The sequence below is a fragment of the Panicum virgatum genome, chromosome 6K (genome assembly GCF_016808335.1).
Source record: "Panicum virgatum strain AP13 chromosome 6K, P.virgatum_v5, whole genome shotgun sequence".
NCBI lineage: Eukaryota > Viridiplantae > Streptophyta > Magnoliopsida > Poales > Poaceae > Panicum > Panicum virgatum.
This window is the reverse complement of record NC_053141.1, coordinates 14,877,389-14,891,226: the sequence shown is the minus strand read 5'-3', so window position 1 is coordinate 14,891,226 and position 13,838 is coordinate 14,877,389. Positions and strand designations below refer to the sequence as shown.

Below are 13,838 nucleotides of genomic sequence, written 5' to 3'. Positions count from 1 at the left end.
GCATCGTATGGACATAGCTAGATAGTCAAATGGCACTTGGGCACAAGCACAACCGCATAAGGCGGTAAACGGTTTGAAATTTAGTCTACATAATTTAAGAGTTAGCACTAGCTTCTTGTGTACGACCGTGCCGGCCAAAATCGTGCGTTACTACTTTTCTACTGACTAGTTCTCCAAAATGGAAAAAAAAATAGTATATATGTCATTCATTTATAGGAGGTTTACGCCTCACCAGCCGACCAAAGTCCAAGTGAAGACGAGGCGCCAGGAGATGAAGTAGCTTGAAAAGCTGCGAACAAAGCAGGAAAAAGCGTGCAGTTTCTCCATCCAGACTTTGCTTCAGACCTTACGCTGGGATGATGTTGTTCCCCAGCTTTAGTTCCTAGACTTATTGAACTGTAGTAACTAAGCATGTTTCCTTATCGAGGCTTCGTATAGCTTTGTGGCTTCAATCAAGACAGAAAAATTATGAGCGCTCGGTTCCTCCTTCTAGGCCCTAGCACCCCGGGGACGTCTATTCTTAACGCGCACGAACCCGCGCCTAGCTATCGCAAAAACGATTTTCAATCACACAGCGCGTGCGTGGTTTCTTCCTGGGCCGGTTCATACTTGTTGTTTCGTGGGCTGGGGTTTTCATGGGCCGGTGAATGCCTTTCCAGATTGTTTCAACAAGCTTTTTTTTAATTATTCTTCCCCATTCTAATTTGCTTCAAACTATTAAGATTGTTCCGTTCTTGCGTTCCAGAGTTGTTCCGAACTTTTCCAAATGTTCACCAAGATGAAAACATTTCAGAATTGTTTCGGAACATTTTGTTCTGTTTGGAATGACTGAATCATTTGCGAAGTTTGAAATAATTTAAAATGTTCTAGGAAACTTTTTCTAAAGTTCTGGGTACATTGTAGAACAAGAAAAGAATTTTTGGAACCTTCTCATATGTTTGGAACAATTTAAAATGTTTCATGAATCTTCAAAAGTTCTGGCTATATTGATCAGACCTGGCCCACCCAAAGGTAGGTTAGTAGGAAAAACCAAATTGCTAGATTAATACTCCGGCTATCTGCTAAATGGGCCAAGGATCGAATGCGTGGTGCCGGAAGCGCTTCTGCGACATCATTGCACGCAGCAGCGCGCGATGTATAGCTCCCCCCAGTTCCCCCGCTCTCCCTAGATACTATGTCTGTTTAAACTTCTGTATTTCAGTTGTGTGCAATGAAAACGGGGGTTCCTTCGATTCAAAAAAAATAATAGGCTTACGCACCCAAGCTAAGCTTGAATGTGGGTTTCAGATTGCAGCGAGAGACATCGGCGTGGCGTGGCTAGTGGCTAGGATTTCATGTTACGATGGTGCAGCTTAACATATATTTTTATAACATTATATAATTGTAAAAAAAAAACTCGATCGGGGGTTGAAACGGTCCCCACCCGTGTTTCATTAAGAGGAAGCGACTGCCTCGGCTCTTAACCCGACCGAGAAACCCCCCGAACCCTGGCCCACCAGCGAGGGGGATTTTTTACCACGCGGCATCGGAAATTCGCGTCCCCCAGGACTCGAACCCGCGCCGCGGGGGTGCCGCCAGCCCCAGCCGGCCAACTGGTCGTAGGGGCCTTAGGCAACATTATATAATTGTAACATGTCAATATAGTAAAATTACCAAATGCAATGCAACCAATATACAATGCGAGTGGGAGTAAACACTACGGGAGCCGGCCAATTTGCCGTGTGCCAGAGGCACACGTCAAAGGCTCTTTTGCACACGGCAAAGTCTTTGCCATGTGTTGCCAATTTGCTGTGTTACACACGGAAAATGACACACGACAAACAAGCGTCGGTAAAGAGTTTGCCGAGTGCTAAAAAACACTCCGCAAAAAAGCTTTTTAAAAAACTGATTTTAAAAATAGAAAACAGAAAAGATTTAATTTAGGGAGGACCCTACCGGCCAGCCACACACACGCTCCGCCTAAGTTGCAAATTGCGGCATTTTTTCGCACTACGCTTCTCAACCATTGCACGTATAACCTCTCCCTCTCCCTCACGTGTAACCCACGACCTCTCCCTCACGTGTAATCTTCTCTACCACTGCACCACACAGTCACTTGTGTCTATACTCCATTTTTTCCCCACATATACTAAACCGAGTGTAAGTTGTTTGTTTGAGGCCCTAAACGAATTCAAATTAAAAAAAATTTAGCTACAAAGTTTCGTAACTGTTCGAGGTCTACAACTTTTATTTTGATAGTTTCTCCATCCGATGTCGTTTACAAAATTTCAATTTAACTTTGCCGTGTGCCAGATCTAGGGCACATGGCAAACTCTTGCTTTGCCGTGTGTCTTTGATCTGACACACGGCAAAGTGTGTTCGAAATAATTTTTTTTATCTCCAATTTTTGTACAATTCAATTTGTTCCACTATTTAATGTTTGCATAACTTTGTCACAATTTTTATCTTGCTAAAGTGACTCAACCATTCATGTTTGATGATTCTATGTGAAAAAATCTATTATTTCATGGTTTCAAGATCAAATTCAAATTATATTGTTTATTTAAAAAAAATTAAAATTATCAAACGGTTCAAAAAAATAACAAAAATTCTACATGAAACAATTTAAATTGTCTATTGGCTATAGAAAAAAATTCGAAGTCAAACCCAACAACTACATAAACCATTCTTAGCGGTGGGTAAAACAATATTTTTAAAGACGGACGTCGCACCCGCCTCTGCTTTTCGTAGCTAAAAATAGCTGTTTGTAGAGGCGGATACATTACCCTCTGAAAATATATTTTTAGAGGCGAGTCATACCATCATCTGTCATTTTTAGGGGCGGATAAAAAGTCACCGGCCCCACAGATTGCATAAAAAACAAAAAAAATGCTGGAGCAGGCGCCGCCACAGCGTGCTCTTGTCGCCACCTCCCCGCGCCGGCGTGCTCACACCACCGCGGACCCACACCGCCGGCGTGCGCCGTGGCCTCAGCCCGCCTCGAGACGCCGTGGACCCGCACTCCTCACGCCGCCGGCGTGCGTCGCAGTCGCGAGCTGCCGGAGACCCGCCCTCCTCGCGCCGCCTCTTCTTCACGCCGCCGGCGTGCATCGCAGCTAGACCTGGGCATGGGCTGCCCGACCCGACGGACCCGACCCAACCCGCCCGAAAATAGCCCGACCCGACCCGAAGAGTTTGATGGGCGGGCTCGGGTCAAAATTTTTGACCCGGTATGACTGACGGGCCGGGCACGAGCTAAAAATTTTGACTCGAAACCCAAAAAACCCGAAGGAACCCGACATTTTACATAGGTCCGGCCCGACCCGACCCGAACCCGACCCGACTGGCTGTCGGGTCGGGAGCGGGCTCAATTTTACGGCCCGGCCACCGGGTCGGGCACCAGCCGTTGGAAAAAACACCGGGCTTTTTTTTGCCCGACCCCAACCCAACCCGGCCCGGAGAATGCCCAGGTCTAGTCGCAGCCGCGAACCGCCGGAGACCCGCGCTCATCGGGCACGCTGCTCCTTCACGCGGCCGACCCCACCGGAGGCCTCCCAGCTGAACAGATCTGCTGCACGTCCGCAGCAACGAGCGCCGGGGCGAAGAACACTTGGGCCAGGGCTAGGAGATTCTGCGGCTCGCTGGGAGACCTCGAGGGCCTTTTTGAGTCCTTCACTTCCTAATCCATCCGTCTCCTAAAAGCAAACGCATGTAGTTTAGCACCAAGTAGAAATTGAAGTCAATGGAGCGGCTTTGGATCAATGTTCCAGTGGATTTTGGGTAGAGGACGGTGGACGCTTAAATTGGAACAAAATCTTACCCCAAAATTCATAAAAAAAATGTCTTTTCCAAAACATTGGATGTCGTTGCCCAGGGCCAGGAGGTCGCAGGAGGCCATCGCGCTCGCTCGGGGCGTCGCGCCCCGCGGCGTGCACTCGCGCCGCCGCCGTAGGATGACCAGAGATGAGGAGGCGAGGGAGCGGAAGAGAGATGACGGGGAGAGAGTCTGAGAGGGAAAGGTGGGGAGAACATGGCGTGAGGAAAGAGATAAGGCAGAGAGACAGGCCCCGGATGGACGCGGCTGGTGGGTCCGATGATCCGCGGGCACCTGATTCAGCCAGTAGTCTTGCAACTTCTATCATGAGATTTGCACCATCTGAGATGTCTCAACTCCATTTACAAGAGCGGCTGAGGGCAGTCCCAACTCAGACTCTACTCTAGAGTCTAAGTATATTTATAGTCTTCTATTTATAATTTTTTTACTAATATGACATCCTAATTATTGAAGAGAGAAGAAAAACAAGACTTGGTTTCTAAATAAGACCTCAAGTCTACACACCCTTCAATGCCCAAAAAATCAGGGAGACTTACGTTGTGGAGGGGGCGTGGAGTCCATAGATCCTATGATGAAAGAAAAACAATAAATAATTTTATGTATAGAAACTACTATTACACACTTTGTATTGTGAATTATAGTTTCTTGTGATAGAGTCTTTGAGGCTTAAGACTCTACGAGTGGAGTCTGCATTGGGACTACCCTAATAGGCTCACTCGCTCCTATAAATTTTATTTTTAGGGGCGGGTGACGCTCCCACCCGTCTCTAAAAATTATTTGCAGGGACGGATGTTGGCGTCTACCAACGTCACCACCGGGAAAGTAGCGATGACGCCCGCAGACGCCAATTTGGGGTGACAGTATTTCATGAACCACGAATAAATCCACAAGCACACGGAATACCGCTGTAACATTTTATCCGGGAGTATAGCGGGGTGTCATTTATATTTCCGCAGGAAAGGCGGTGAGTGAAGAGATATAGACTAGTTGATGAACTTTATCTAGATTAGATACTCTCATGCATAAATAGGGGTAAAATATATAACATGATAGGAGGTAGTGTGACACACACAAACTACCTTCTGGATAAATTAATAAAAAAAGATAAAAGATGTTCTAGGCCGGGAGCAAGGCAAAAGTTAGAGATCGAGTCAACTATGCTAGGCTAGCTATATCTATGCCATCTTATGGTTAGATCGTTAGAGATTAAAGTACACAACAGGAAGACCGCTATCGAAGCAACGGGAGGAGCCCGTACACCCCGGCGGTTTTATGTATCTCCTACCCCCCATACCGAACATGGAGGATTACTCGGGCTCGGACAGGGCTGTCACCACCTGCCGGCTACCTCAACAAACCATGGGTATAGCTGACATCCAGCAACTCTTAGCTAATCTAGACACCATGTCTACACTAGTAAGCGATACTCTAGTATTCCGCGCGGAGGCCCCACCCTCCGGATGGACAGACATCACACTAGAGCAAACATACGAATACTGGAGCAGTTGATAGAGTTCTAATCACGATATGTTAACCATTGCAAGCACAGGGCGATTATGCAATGCAAGCATTGAACAATAACGCAACCATATCAAGAAACATATATCCGATAACTCAGAACATACTTCAAGCAGATATCGGTAATCATAGTTTAATTCTATTACAAACAACAGAATATTACAAGAGAGAGCTAGAGATGAACCCATACCAGAACTCTCGAGCAACTCCGGCGACTCGATGACTACTAGATTTCTCCTAAACTCCACTAAACCTAAAGACTAAGCAAGAAGTGAGTGAGGTGATGTGTGTGTCCTATTCTCTACCCTCCTTGTATTTATAGTAAGGAGTTACGGGGTGAAGCTTGCAGAACCGCCATAAGCATCTAATGAGGAGGTGACACCTGGCTGGTTGAGGCAGTGGGGCCCACGGGCCAGGTCGGCCGACCAGGTAGGTCGGTCGGCCTACCCGAAGCTCCAACCGCCCCCAACTTCTTCCAATGGGCTGTCTTGGGCCTCCTATTGTCTGAATGCTGGGGCATGTCTTGTCTTGACTGGTTTTGGGTTGGTTCTTGGGCTACACTTGGTCCATTTGAGTCTGAATCGGTGCTTTGATAATTTCTGTGGTTTTATGTCCGGCCAAAATGTTCTTGCAACCTGCATATTAACTCAAAAATACAACTTGCATTTTTTAGAAGGTAAAGTGTGGTTGAGGGACTTTATTGGATAAAGATGCGTGTAAGAAATGCAAACTCTCATGATTTTCTGATCAAGTTGATACCTGGAAATGGTCGTTAGTGAGCGTCAACAAGGTCCCCCAAGCTGTCCTTTGCTCGTCCTGAGCAAAGTAGGACAAATCAGGTTGTTGATCAGAAAATCACTTTAAGTCGTACCTTACCTGTCATGTCGTAGTTTGGAGCAAAGATATTCATCTATAAACTTAAATAAGTTGGCTATCATACCTTTGCACAATTACCTTACTCCTTCATGGGCCTTCTTAGCTGTCTCCTTGTCTTGCGCTGTTGAGAGTTAGAACGGTGCATAGAGTACTTGCATGCTCATAGATCTGCAATCCATCTGGAGATACTTTTTGAAAATTTTTAGAAAATATGGCAAAGTTCCCAGGATGACTCTCTCGAGGCACTCAACTTGTATTATCCTCACTAGGGCAGTATCTGCCTTCGGTCTTTCCTACTGCTAAAAAGTCTTTGTGGACCTCAAGGTAGGATAAGAACAGGGCATACTTGCATTACATATATTGTAAAGTCAAAGAGATGATCCATGGAGAAACAAGTCATGCAATCTCGATCAAAAGGTGCTAGTGTATGAGTGGATGGATGGGTGGATGGATGTGGCTTACTCCTTGAGGCAATGGTTTTCTCTCTCGAATCATCCATGTCTCTCTTTCTTTCTTTTTTGAGACATGGCGACCCCTTTCTCGCCTTTTTTTGGTTAATGCTTCGTTGGCATGCCATCTTTTCTCCTTTTGGAGCAATCATAATTTGACTTTATTTTATTTCACGGATGTTGTACGAGAGAGTTACCAAGACATGGAGCATTTATTAATGGAAGATGAATGGATGGTAGTGGTCAATTCCCAATGTAGGAATGTAGCAAATGGATGGATCATGTACATGCTTATGATCGAGAAATCATGAAAAACATTTCACTAGGGTCACACAATTTGACAAGACTCAACAGAACATCAAGCAGCATATGTGTAAGGTTTTTCATGGAATATGACATATGGCTCTGGTAGGACTTTGCATGTCACTGGGGAACTTGCCTTTTTAAATTTTCGAAAACAACTTCAGATTTCAAGCATCACTAGAGCAAACTTGCACAATCTCATTTACCACATCTATACTCACAACAACTTAGATTTGGATCAAGCATATGCAACTCATGAAATTTTCAGATTCATTGGCAAGGTATTTACATAACCAACAGATTTAAACTCATGAGAACTCTTATTTCCAAACTAAACACAACAGACATGGTAGAGCAAAGCAAAACTCATCCTTTCAACTTGTCATAAAGAGATAAAACATTCTTACCGCGCATGATGAAAAGAGAAATAAAGCAGTAAATTTTTATTTTGTTTTTGAAAGGTTTTTATCAAATTTTATTAAAAAGCAAGTATAGTATACATTTGACTTAGGGGAGGGAACCTAAGCAAGTAAAGTATACAGTTGACTTAGGGGAGGGAACCTCCCCCAAGCTAGCTCTTGGTTTAGGGTCCGAAAAGCAGGACCTTTTTCCATACCTGATTAGGTTGAGGTCGTTTCGTCCGTAGCTGAAGAAGTAGTAGCGGTCGATGACGTCTTGTTCTTCTTGCGCCACTTCTTCTTGTTCTTCTTCGATGGCATAGACGGCGTAGGAATAGGATCCTCGGATATGGGATAGACGATCTCCAAATCTTCCCATACTGTATTGGTGATGAAGTCAGGGATCTTCTGGTCGTCGTCCACTGGCTCGGTTGGGGGAGTATGAATCTCCCAATCCTCCCAAGCTGGCTTGGAAGGGGAGTGATAATCTTGATCATCCCAACCGGATTCTGCCCATAACCCCAATTTCTCACTATCCTCATGAATCAGGAATACTTTCCTCCTGTTTTGAAACTTAAACTTCATTGTTTTTCCCATGATGCAGAGGCTAATTCTTCCTGTTCCTACATCAATTCTGGCATTTGTATCCTTGAGGAATGGTCGCCCAAGTATGAGTGGGATCCCAAGGTCTTCTTCCATATCGAGGACTACAAAGTCCACCAATATATAGGTATTCTTGACTTTCACCATAAGCCTTTCCACGACTCCTTCGGGATATCTCACCGTGGAATCCGCCAGCTTAACACACGTAGTGGTAGGGAAAATTGATGGATAGCCTAGTTTTTCGAATGTTACCTTGGGCATGATGTTGACGCTGGCTCCAAGGTCACACAGGGCGTGATCAAATTCACAATCGAAGATTGAGCAACTGATCACTGGGGTTCTAGGATCTTCTCGTACTGTGGCTGCTAACTCACCCCACGCACCTCTTCTTGGGCGTGTGAGCTTCTCTGCATAGTTGAGGGGTGTCATGTCCTCATCATCCTCCCCTTTTTGACAGCAAACCGTCCTCGGTTTGAGCTTAGTTGGAGGACAGGTTGTAGGTAGTAACCAATATCGCTCCCCTTCTTGAAAGTTAACCTGTTTCTTTAAAACAAAACTAGGGAATGTAGACAAGATATGATTAATGTTGTTGCAACCTTCTACTTAATCAAATTCTTGCACAACCAAAGGAGATTTCAGATTTGAGCACATATAGACACGATGCACCATATACTCTCCTTTACAATTATATCGCCCAATAAAATGATATATACATCGATGCAACCATCGCAATTCAGCACATATAAATTTCTCCTTCAAACTACTTAGAGTACAAAACTTGTCAAATTCTATATAACCCAAAGTATTTAAAGAAGACAACAATTTGAGTTCATCTTTTCAGAGGCAATGGGAGGCAATTTCTTATTTTCAGCACAAGCATTTTGATCCAAAACAAATGAATCAGTTTTCTTCACAAGTTGTAGCATGGGAATAATCATAGCACTTTGTTTATCACAAAGATCAATAAAACATTCATCGTTTGACGAAGAAAAATCAATAGATGGTTCTAGTACTTTATTAGCATCATTGTTGGACAAATTTAGCACATCAAGAAAGCTCTTACCTGAGACAACTGCATGTTCTTTCTCAATCACCTTGTCCTCTTCTTTTGATACATGGTGCAAAATATTAGTTCCAACAAAAGACAAAGCAATACCTTCATTTTGTACAAAACTAGATTTAGATGAAAGTGTTGAAACATTCGAAATAGCCCATTCTCTCCTAAATGGTTCACTCTTTCTTCTCTCATCCCTTTCAAGATCAGCTTCTAAAATTTCAGTAGCACTCATAGGTATAAGAGTAATTTTTCTACCGTGGTATTTGAAAGAATATTTATTAGAAATTGTATCGTGCACAACATTATTTTCAGATATTCAAAGCTTGCCTAGCAACAATTGACATACTTGCAGAGGTACTATATCAAAATCTAAACTACCCTTATAAAAACCAATGGAGAATTCAATATGTGCAATTTCTGGTACCTTTATCCTATCATAAGAATTTACCCATTGGATGTAGTATGGATGAGGGTTTGGTCTTGTCGTCAAGCTAAGTTTCTCGACCAGTTCTAAGCTTTCCAGGTTGTTGTAACTCTCATTGTCGATGATGGCACGACAACGCCGCTCCTTCACATCAAAGTATGTTTGGAACAAGTTGTTGAACTGGTTTTGTTCTGCTTTCTCCATTTGAGAACTGAGCACTTAATGGGCTACATTACTCATGTTGTCCTACAAAAAGTTAGTAATACGAGAAAGGACAACCAATAATGATCCCTATCAACTTCTATGAAAGTGGATAGTGGTGCCTCTCAACACAGCAAAAGGAAGCGTCTTATCAAGGTCTTACAAGGTTCTTATTGCCACAAAGCACAGGATGTCAACCAGTGACTGGTTCTTATCTTGAGAGAGTGGTACAACGATTGCAAGGATATTTTCTATACTGATCTGAAGTATATATGTGGATCTTGGGAGGCACACAAAAGAATAAATATATGTATGTGGCATACAAGGTTAGTAACAGATAGCAATATTGAATAAATGTCCCAAGCACTTGTCCTAGTTGCTAGCCTATACGTATTCCTAGCACCAATTTGTGATAAACAAGACAGAGAAACAAGTATGAAAGGTAGCAACGAACAAGGACAAGGCAAAAGGCACCACATACAAATAGAACTATTGGCTGTTGCTTATATGCTCCTCTTCTCTTGTCTTTTCATTCACTATTTTTCTTTTTTTCTCAATCTTTTCTTTTTGCTCTTATACTTTGATATATATTTTTTTCCAGCAAGGAGCACACAAGAACAAATCACAAAAAATATGAGTTCAATTGGATAAATGATGTGGTCTATACATAATCAGAATTGTGCTCTCAAATGCATGCCAAACTTGTGGGCCCTGAAACTCGACTTTCCTGATCGAATTTCACAATTCTAATTTTGGCGAACCTAGCAAGCCTAGGATGAAATAGATGTAAAATTTTTTGTAGTTTTCCGTAGATATAAAGTTTGCACCTTTTCGAGTTCGGACGCAAAAGCTATGACTGTTTTATGGAAGGCATTCGAATCAGGATGTTATATAGAGAAAAGGTGTGGATCAAGTGGATGGTGATAGCAAGGTTGATGGAAAACAAAGGAGGGGATCACACAAATTAGACTGAAACACAATCTAAACCAGCAACAAAACTTTGACCTAGGACAAAAACTCAACACAATGAACTCTGAAACTGAATTATGCAAAGACTATGGCACGGATGGTTTTAGGTAGGAACAAAATATTGCGGTGGACTGTGGGACGAAGGCGAAAACACTCAACTAGGATAAGATGCGAACTTGACGGTGTACCTGAGTCTCTGAATTCCAAATGTTGGGGACGTGGGTTCCCGATCTTCCGTCAGGTTCTGGATAACTATCGTTGTGTTCGGAGAGCGACGCACCGATCCGGCTTCAGATCAACAAGATCCGACCCTGGAATCTTAGCACCACAATTCCACTGGTTATCAACCGTGTCACAATCCAGTTGACCTTGCCACGAAGGCTAATCCCTGCAAGCGTAACGAAGAACACAAGCAAGAACTCGAAAGAACGCGGCTCAATTGAAGTGACTCTGTAGATGAATGATTAATCTCACAAGTTGGTGTGACTCTCGCAAACCAATCTAGCGGCGAAACTGTTCTTGATAGAATAACTTAAGCAAAACCCAAACCCTAATGGTGTGGCAAATGTTGTTTATGAAGACTCTAGGGTCATGCAAGACCCTCTAGAAACACCCCTAATGGGCTCCAACATGATACAAAGCCAAAAGACCGAAAGACGGCGTCGTAGCGCCGGGACAGAAACTGGACATCAAATTCCTTGGACGATTCCTGTTGACTCTGGATGGATTTGGGCCTGAAACTGGTGCAATTGAAAGTGTCTTGAAATTATCTTTCCAACCATCTAAATAGTGTTTCAAATCCGAGCCCATATGCGACCTGGGCGTCCGTTTTAGTACTGACTGCTCATGGACTCCGAATCAGACTCGAAGTTGAATCGGTTTGGGCCTCCACCTTGACTGGGGCGCCCTTGCTGGTCTCCTAAGGTGGTGGCCAAGGGGAAGGATGTTGAAGAGATTCTTTTGGATGTTCTCCACCTCCCTGGATCGTGCTCCAACTTGGGCCAGGATTCCAAAGGTGAATATTAGGCCCGTGACAACGAAGTAGCTCTTGGCAGAAACAATGGTGGAATGCCTTGATGATTTGAAGACCTTTTCTACGAGATATTGATGTGGGACCAGATTTATTTGAAAGCTTATCAAATAATCTTTCCATCAAGAGCTCATGGACTTCAATCGAACTCCGGATAACTAAGGTATGATGTTCGCAATGATTCACTATCAGTCTGCCAACGAACCAAAAGTTCAACTTTACATTTGTGCCTACAATCAAAGATTGATATGTACAAGTGAAACCAAGTGAATTGTACCAAAAATCATTATGCAAATATAGAAACGATCTCACCTTGTATTTAACTATAATGGTCATATCCATAGGTGTCATGTCCTCATCACATTCCCACAGACCTCGCACATCATGCAAGTTTCCAAGGCTTGAAGTGTTTGCATTTGAGCCTTATCTTGAGAATAATCCTCAAATTTCTTAAGGAGGAGATCAATCTTCATAGCGAGCATGTCGGCCTCCTTGACGGAGTGCAAGCCTCACTGGCATGGTTGGTGGAGATCATCGCTCCAACCTTGGTTGGACACCATCTTCTCACTCAATGATGTAGCTCTTTCAATGGTCAGTGAGAAGAAAGCTCCACCCACAGCGGCATCCATATGATCACGCGATGACCGAGTCAACCTATTGTAGAAGTTCTAAAGAATGAGCCAATTGTCCATTCCATGGTGCGGACACCATAGAATGTACTCCTGAAGTCTCTCCCAAGCTTCAGGAATTGACTCATTCGATGCCTGCTCAAAGTTCGAAATCCGTCCATGAAGAGCATTGATTTTGCCCGTCGGGAAAAACTTCGAGAGGAACGCCTTGGCACATTTGTCCCAAGTGTCCACAGCAGCCTTGTTAGCATAAAACCATTGTTTCGCTCTCTCCAAGAGAGAGAACGGAAACAGACGGAGCCGGATTGCATCTTGCGATACACCCTTGACAACAAAAGTACTGTAAAGCTCTAGGAACTGTTGGAGATGAGCGCTGGCATCCTCATTGGCCTTGCCACAGAAAGGGTTGGCCTGCACTATCGTAATAAGACCCGTCTTGATCTCGAAATTTTCCCCTCCGGTATTAACCTCGGGCCCGGTAGGGACCTGGTTAGAAGACGGAGCAGAGTAATCATGAAGTGTCTTCTGGGCCATAGCTCGAGAAGTTGACGACGATGCAATGACTGGTTCGGCTGCCGAGAGTGAGATTGGAGGAGGTAGGACACGAGAACGAGCTCTTCTCAAAAGTGACTCTGGATTGGAATGAAAGTTTTGCGGCAAGTCGAAACCGGTCATACACTACCCTGTTTTCATATCAACAAAGACAAGAAAATAAAGCCAAGTTAGCCTGTTTAGCAAGCAAATACCAATTTCAATTTTGTTCATTACTTTGTCTATATACTTCAATCTGTGCCTTCCCTGGCAATGATGCCAAAAATGCTTGTTGGCGCCTACCAACGTCATCACCGAGAAAGCAGCGATGACGCCCGTAGACGCCAATTTGGGGTGGCAGTATTTCATTAACCACGAATAAATCCGCAAGCGCAGGGAATACCGCTGTTGCATTTTACACGAGAGTATACCGGGGTGTCATTTATATTTCTGCAGGGAAGGCGGTGAGTGAAGAGATATAGACTAGTTGATGAACTTTATCTAGATTGGATATTCTCATGCATAAATAGGAGTAAGATGTATAACATGGTAGGAGGTAGTGTGACACACACACAAACTACCTTCTGGATAAATAAATAAAAGAAAAAAAATAAAAGATACTCTAGGCTGGGAGCAAGGCAGAAGTTAGAGCTCGAGTCAACTGTGCTAGACTAGCTATGTCTATGCCATCTTATGGTTAGATTGTCAGATATTAAACTACACAACAGGGAGACCGCTATCGAAGCAACGGGAGGAGCACGTACACCACGACGGCTTTATGTACTTCCTACCCCCCATACCGAACGTGGAGGATTACTCGGGCTCGGACAGGGCTGTCACCACCTGCCGGCTACCTCTACAAACCATGGGTATAGTTGACATCCAGCAACTCTTAACTAATCTAAACACCATGTCTACACTAGTAAGCGATACTCTAGTGTCCCGCGCGGAGCTCCCACCCTCCGGATGGACAGACATCACACTAGAGCAAACATACGAATACTGGAGCAGTTGATAGAGTTCTAAGCACGATATG

At 43.9% G+C, this 13,838-nt stretch overlaps 1 non-coding gene across 1 annotated transcript; it reads left to right on the top strand.

Moving 5' to 3' along the window:
• The first annotated feature begins 12,332 nt into the window (after positions 1-12,332).
• On the top strand, positions 12,333-12,439 carry LOC120639344. Its single transcript, XR_005661350.1, has one exon. It is a non-coding gene; the product is annotated as a small nucleolar RNA R71 (small nucleolar RNA).
• The last annotated feature ends 1,399 nt before the right edge of the window (positions 12,440-13,838 follow it).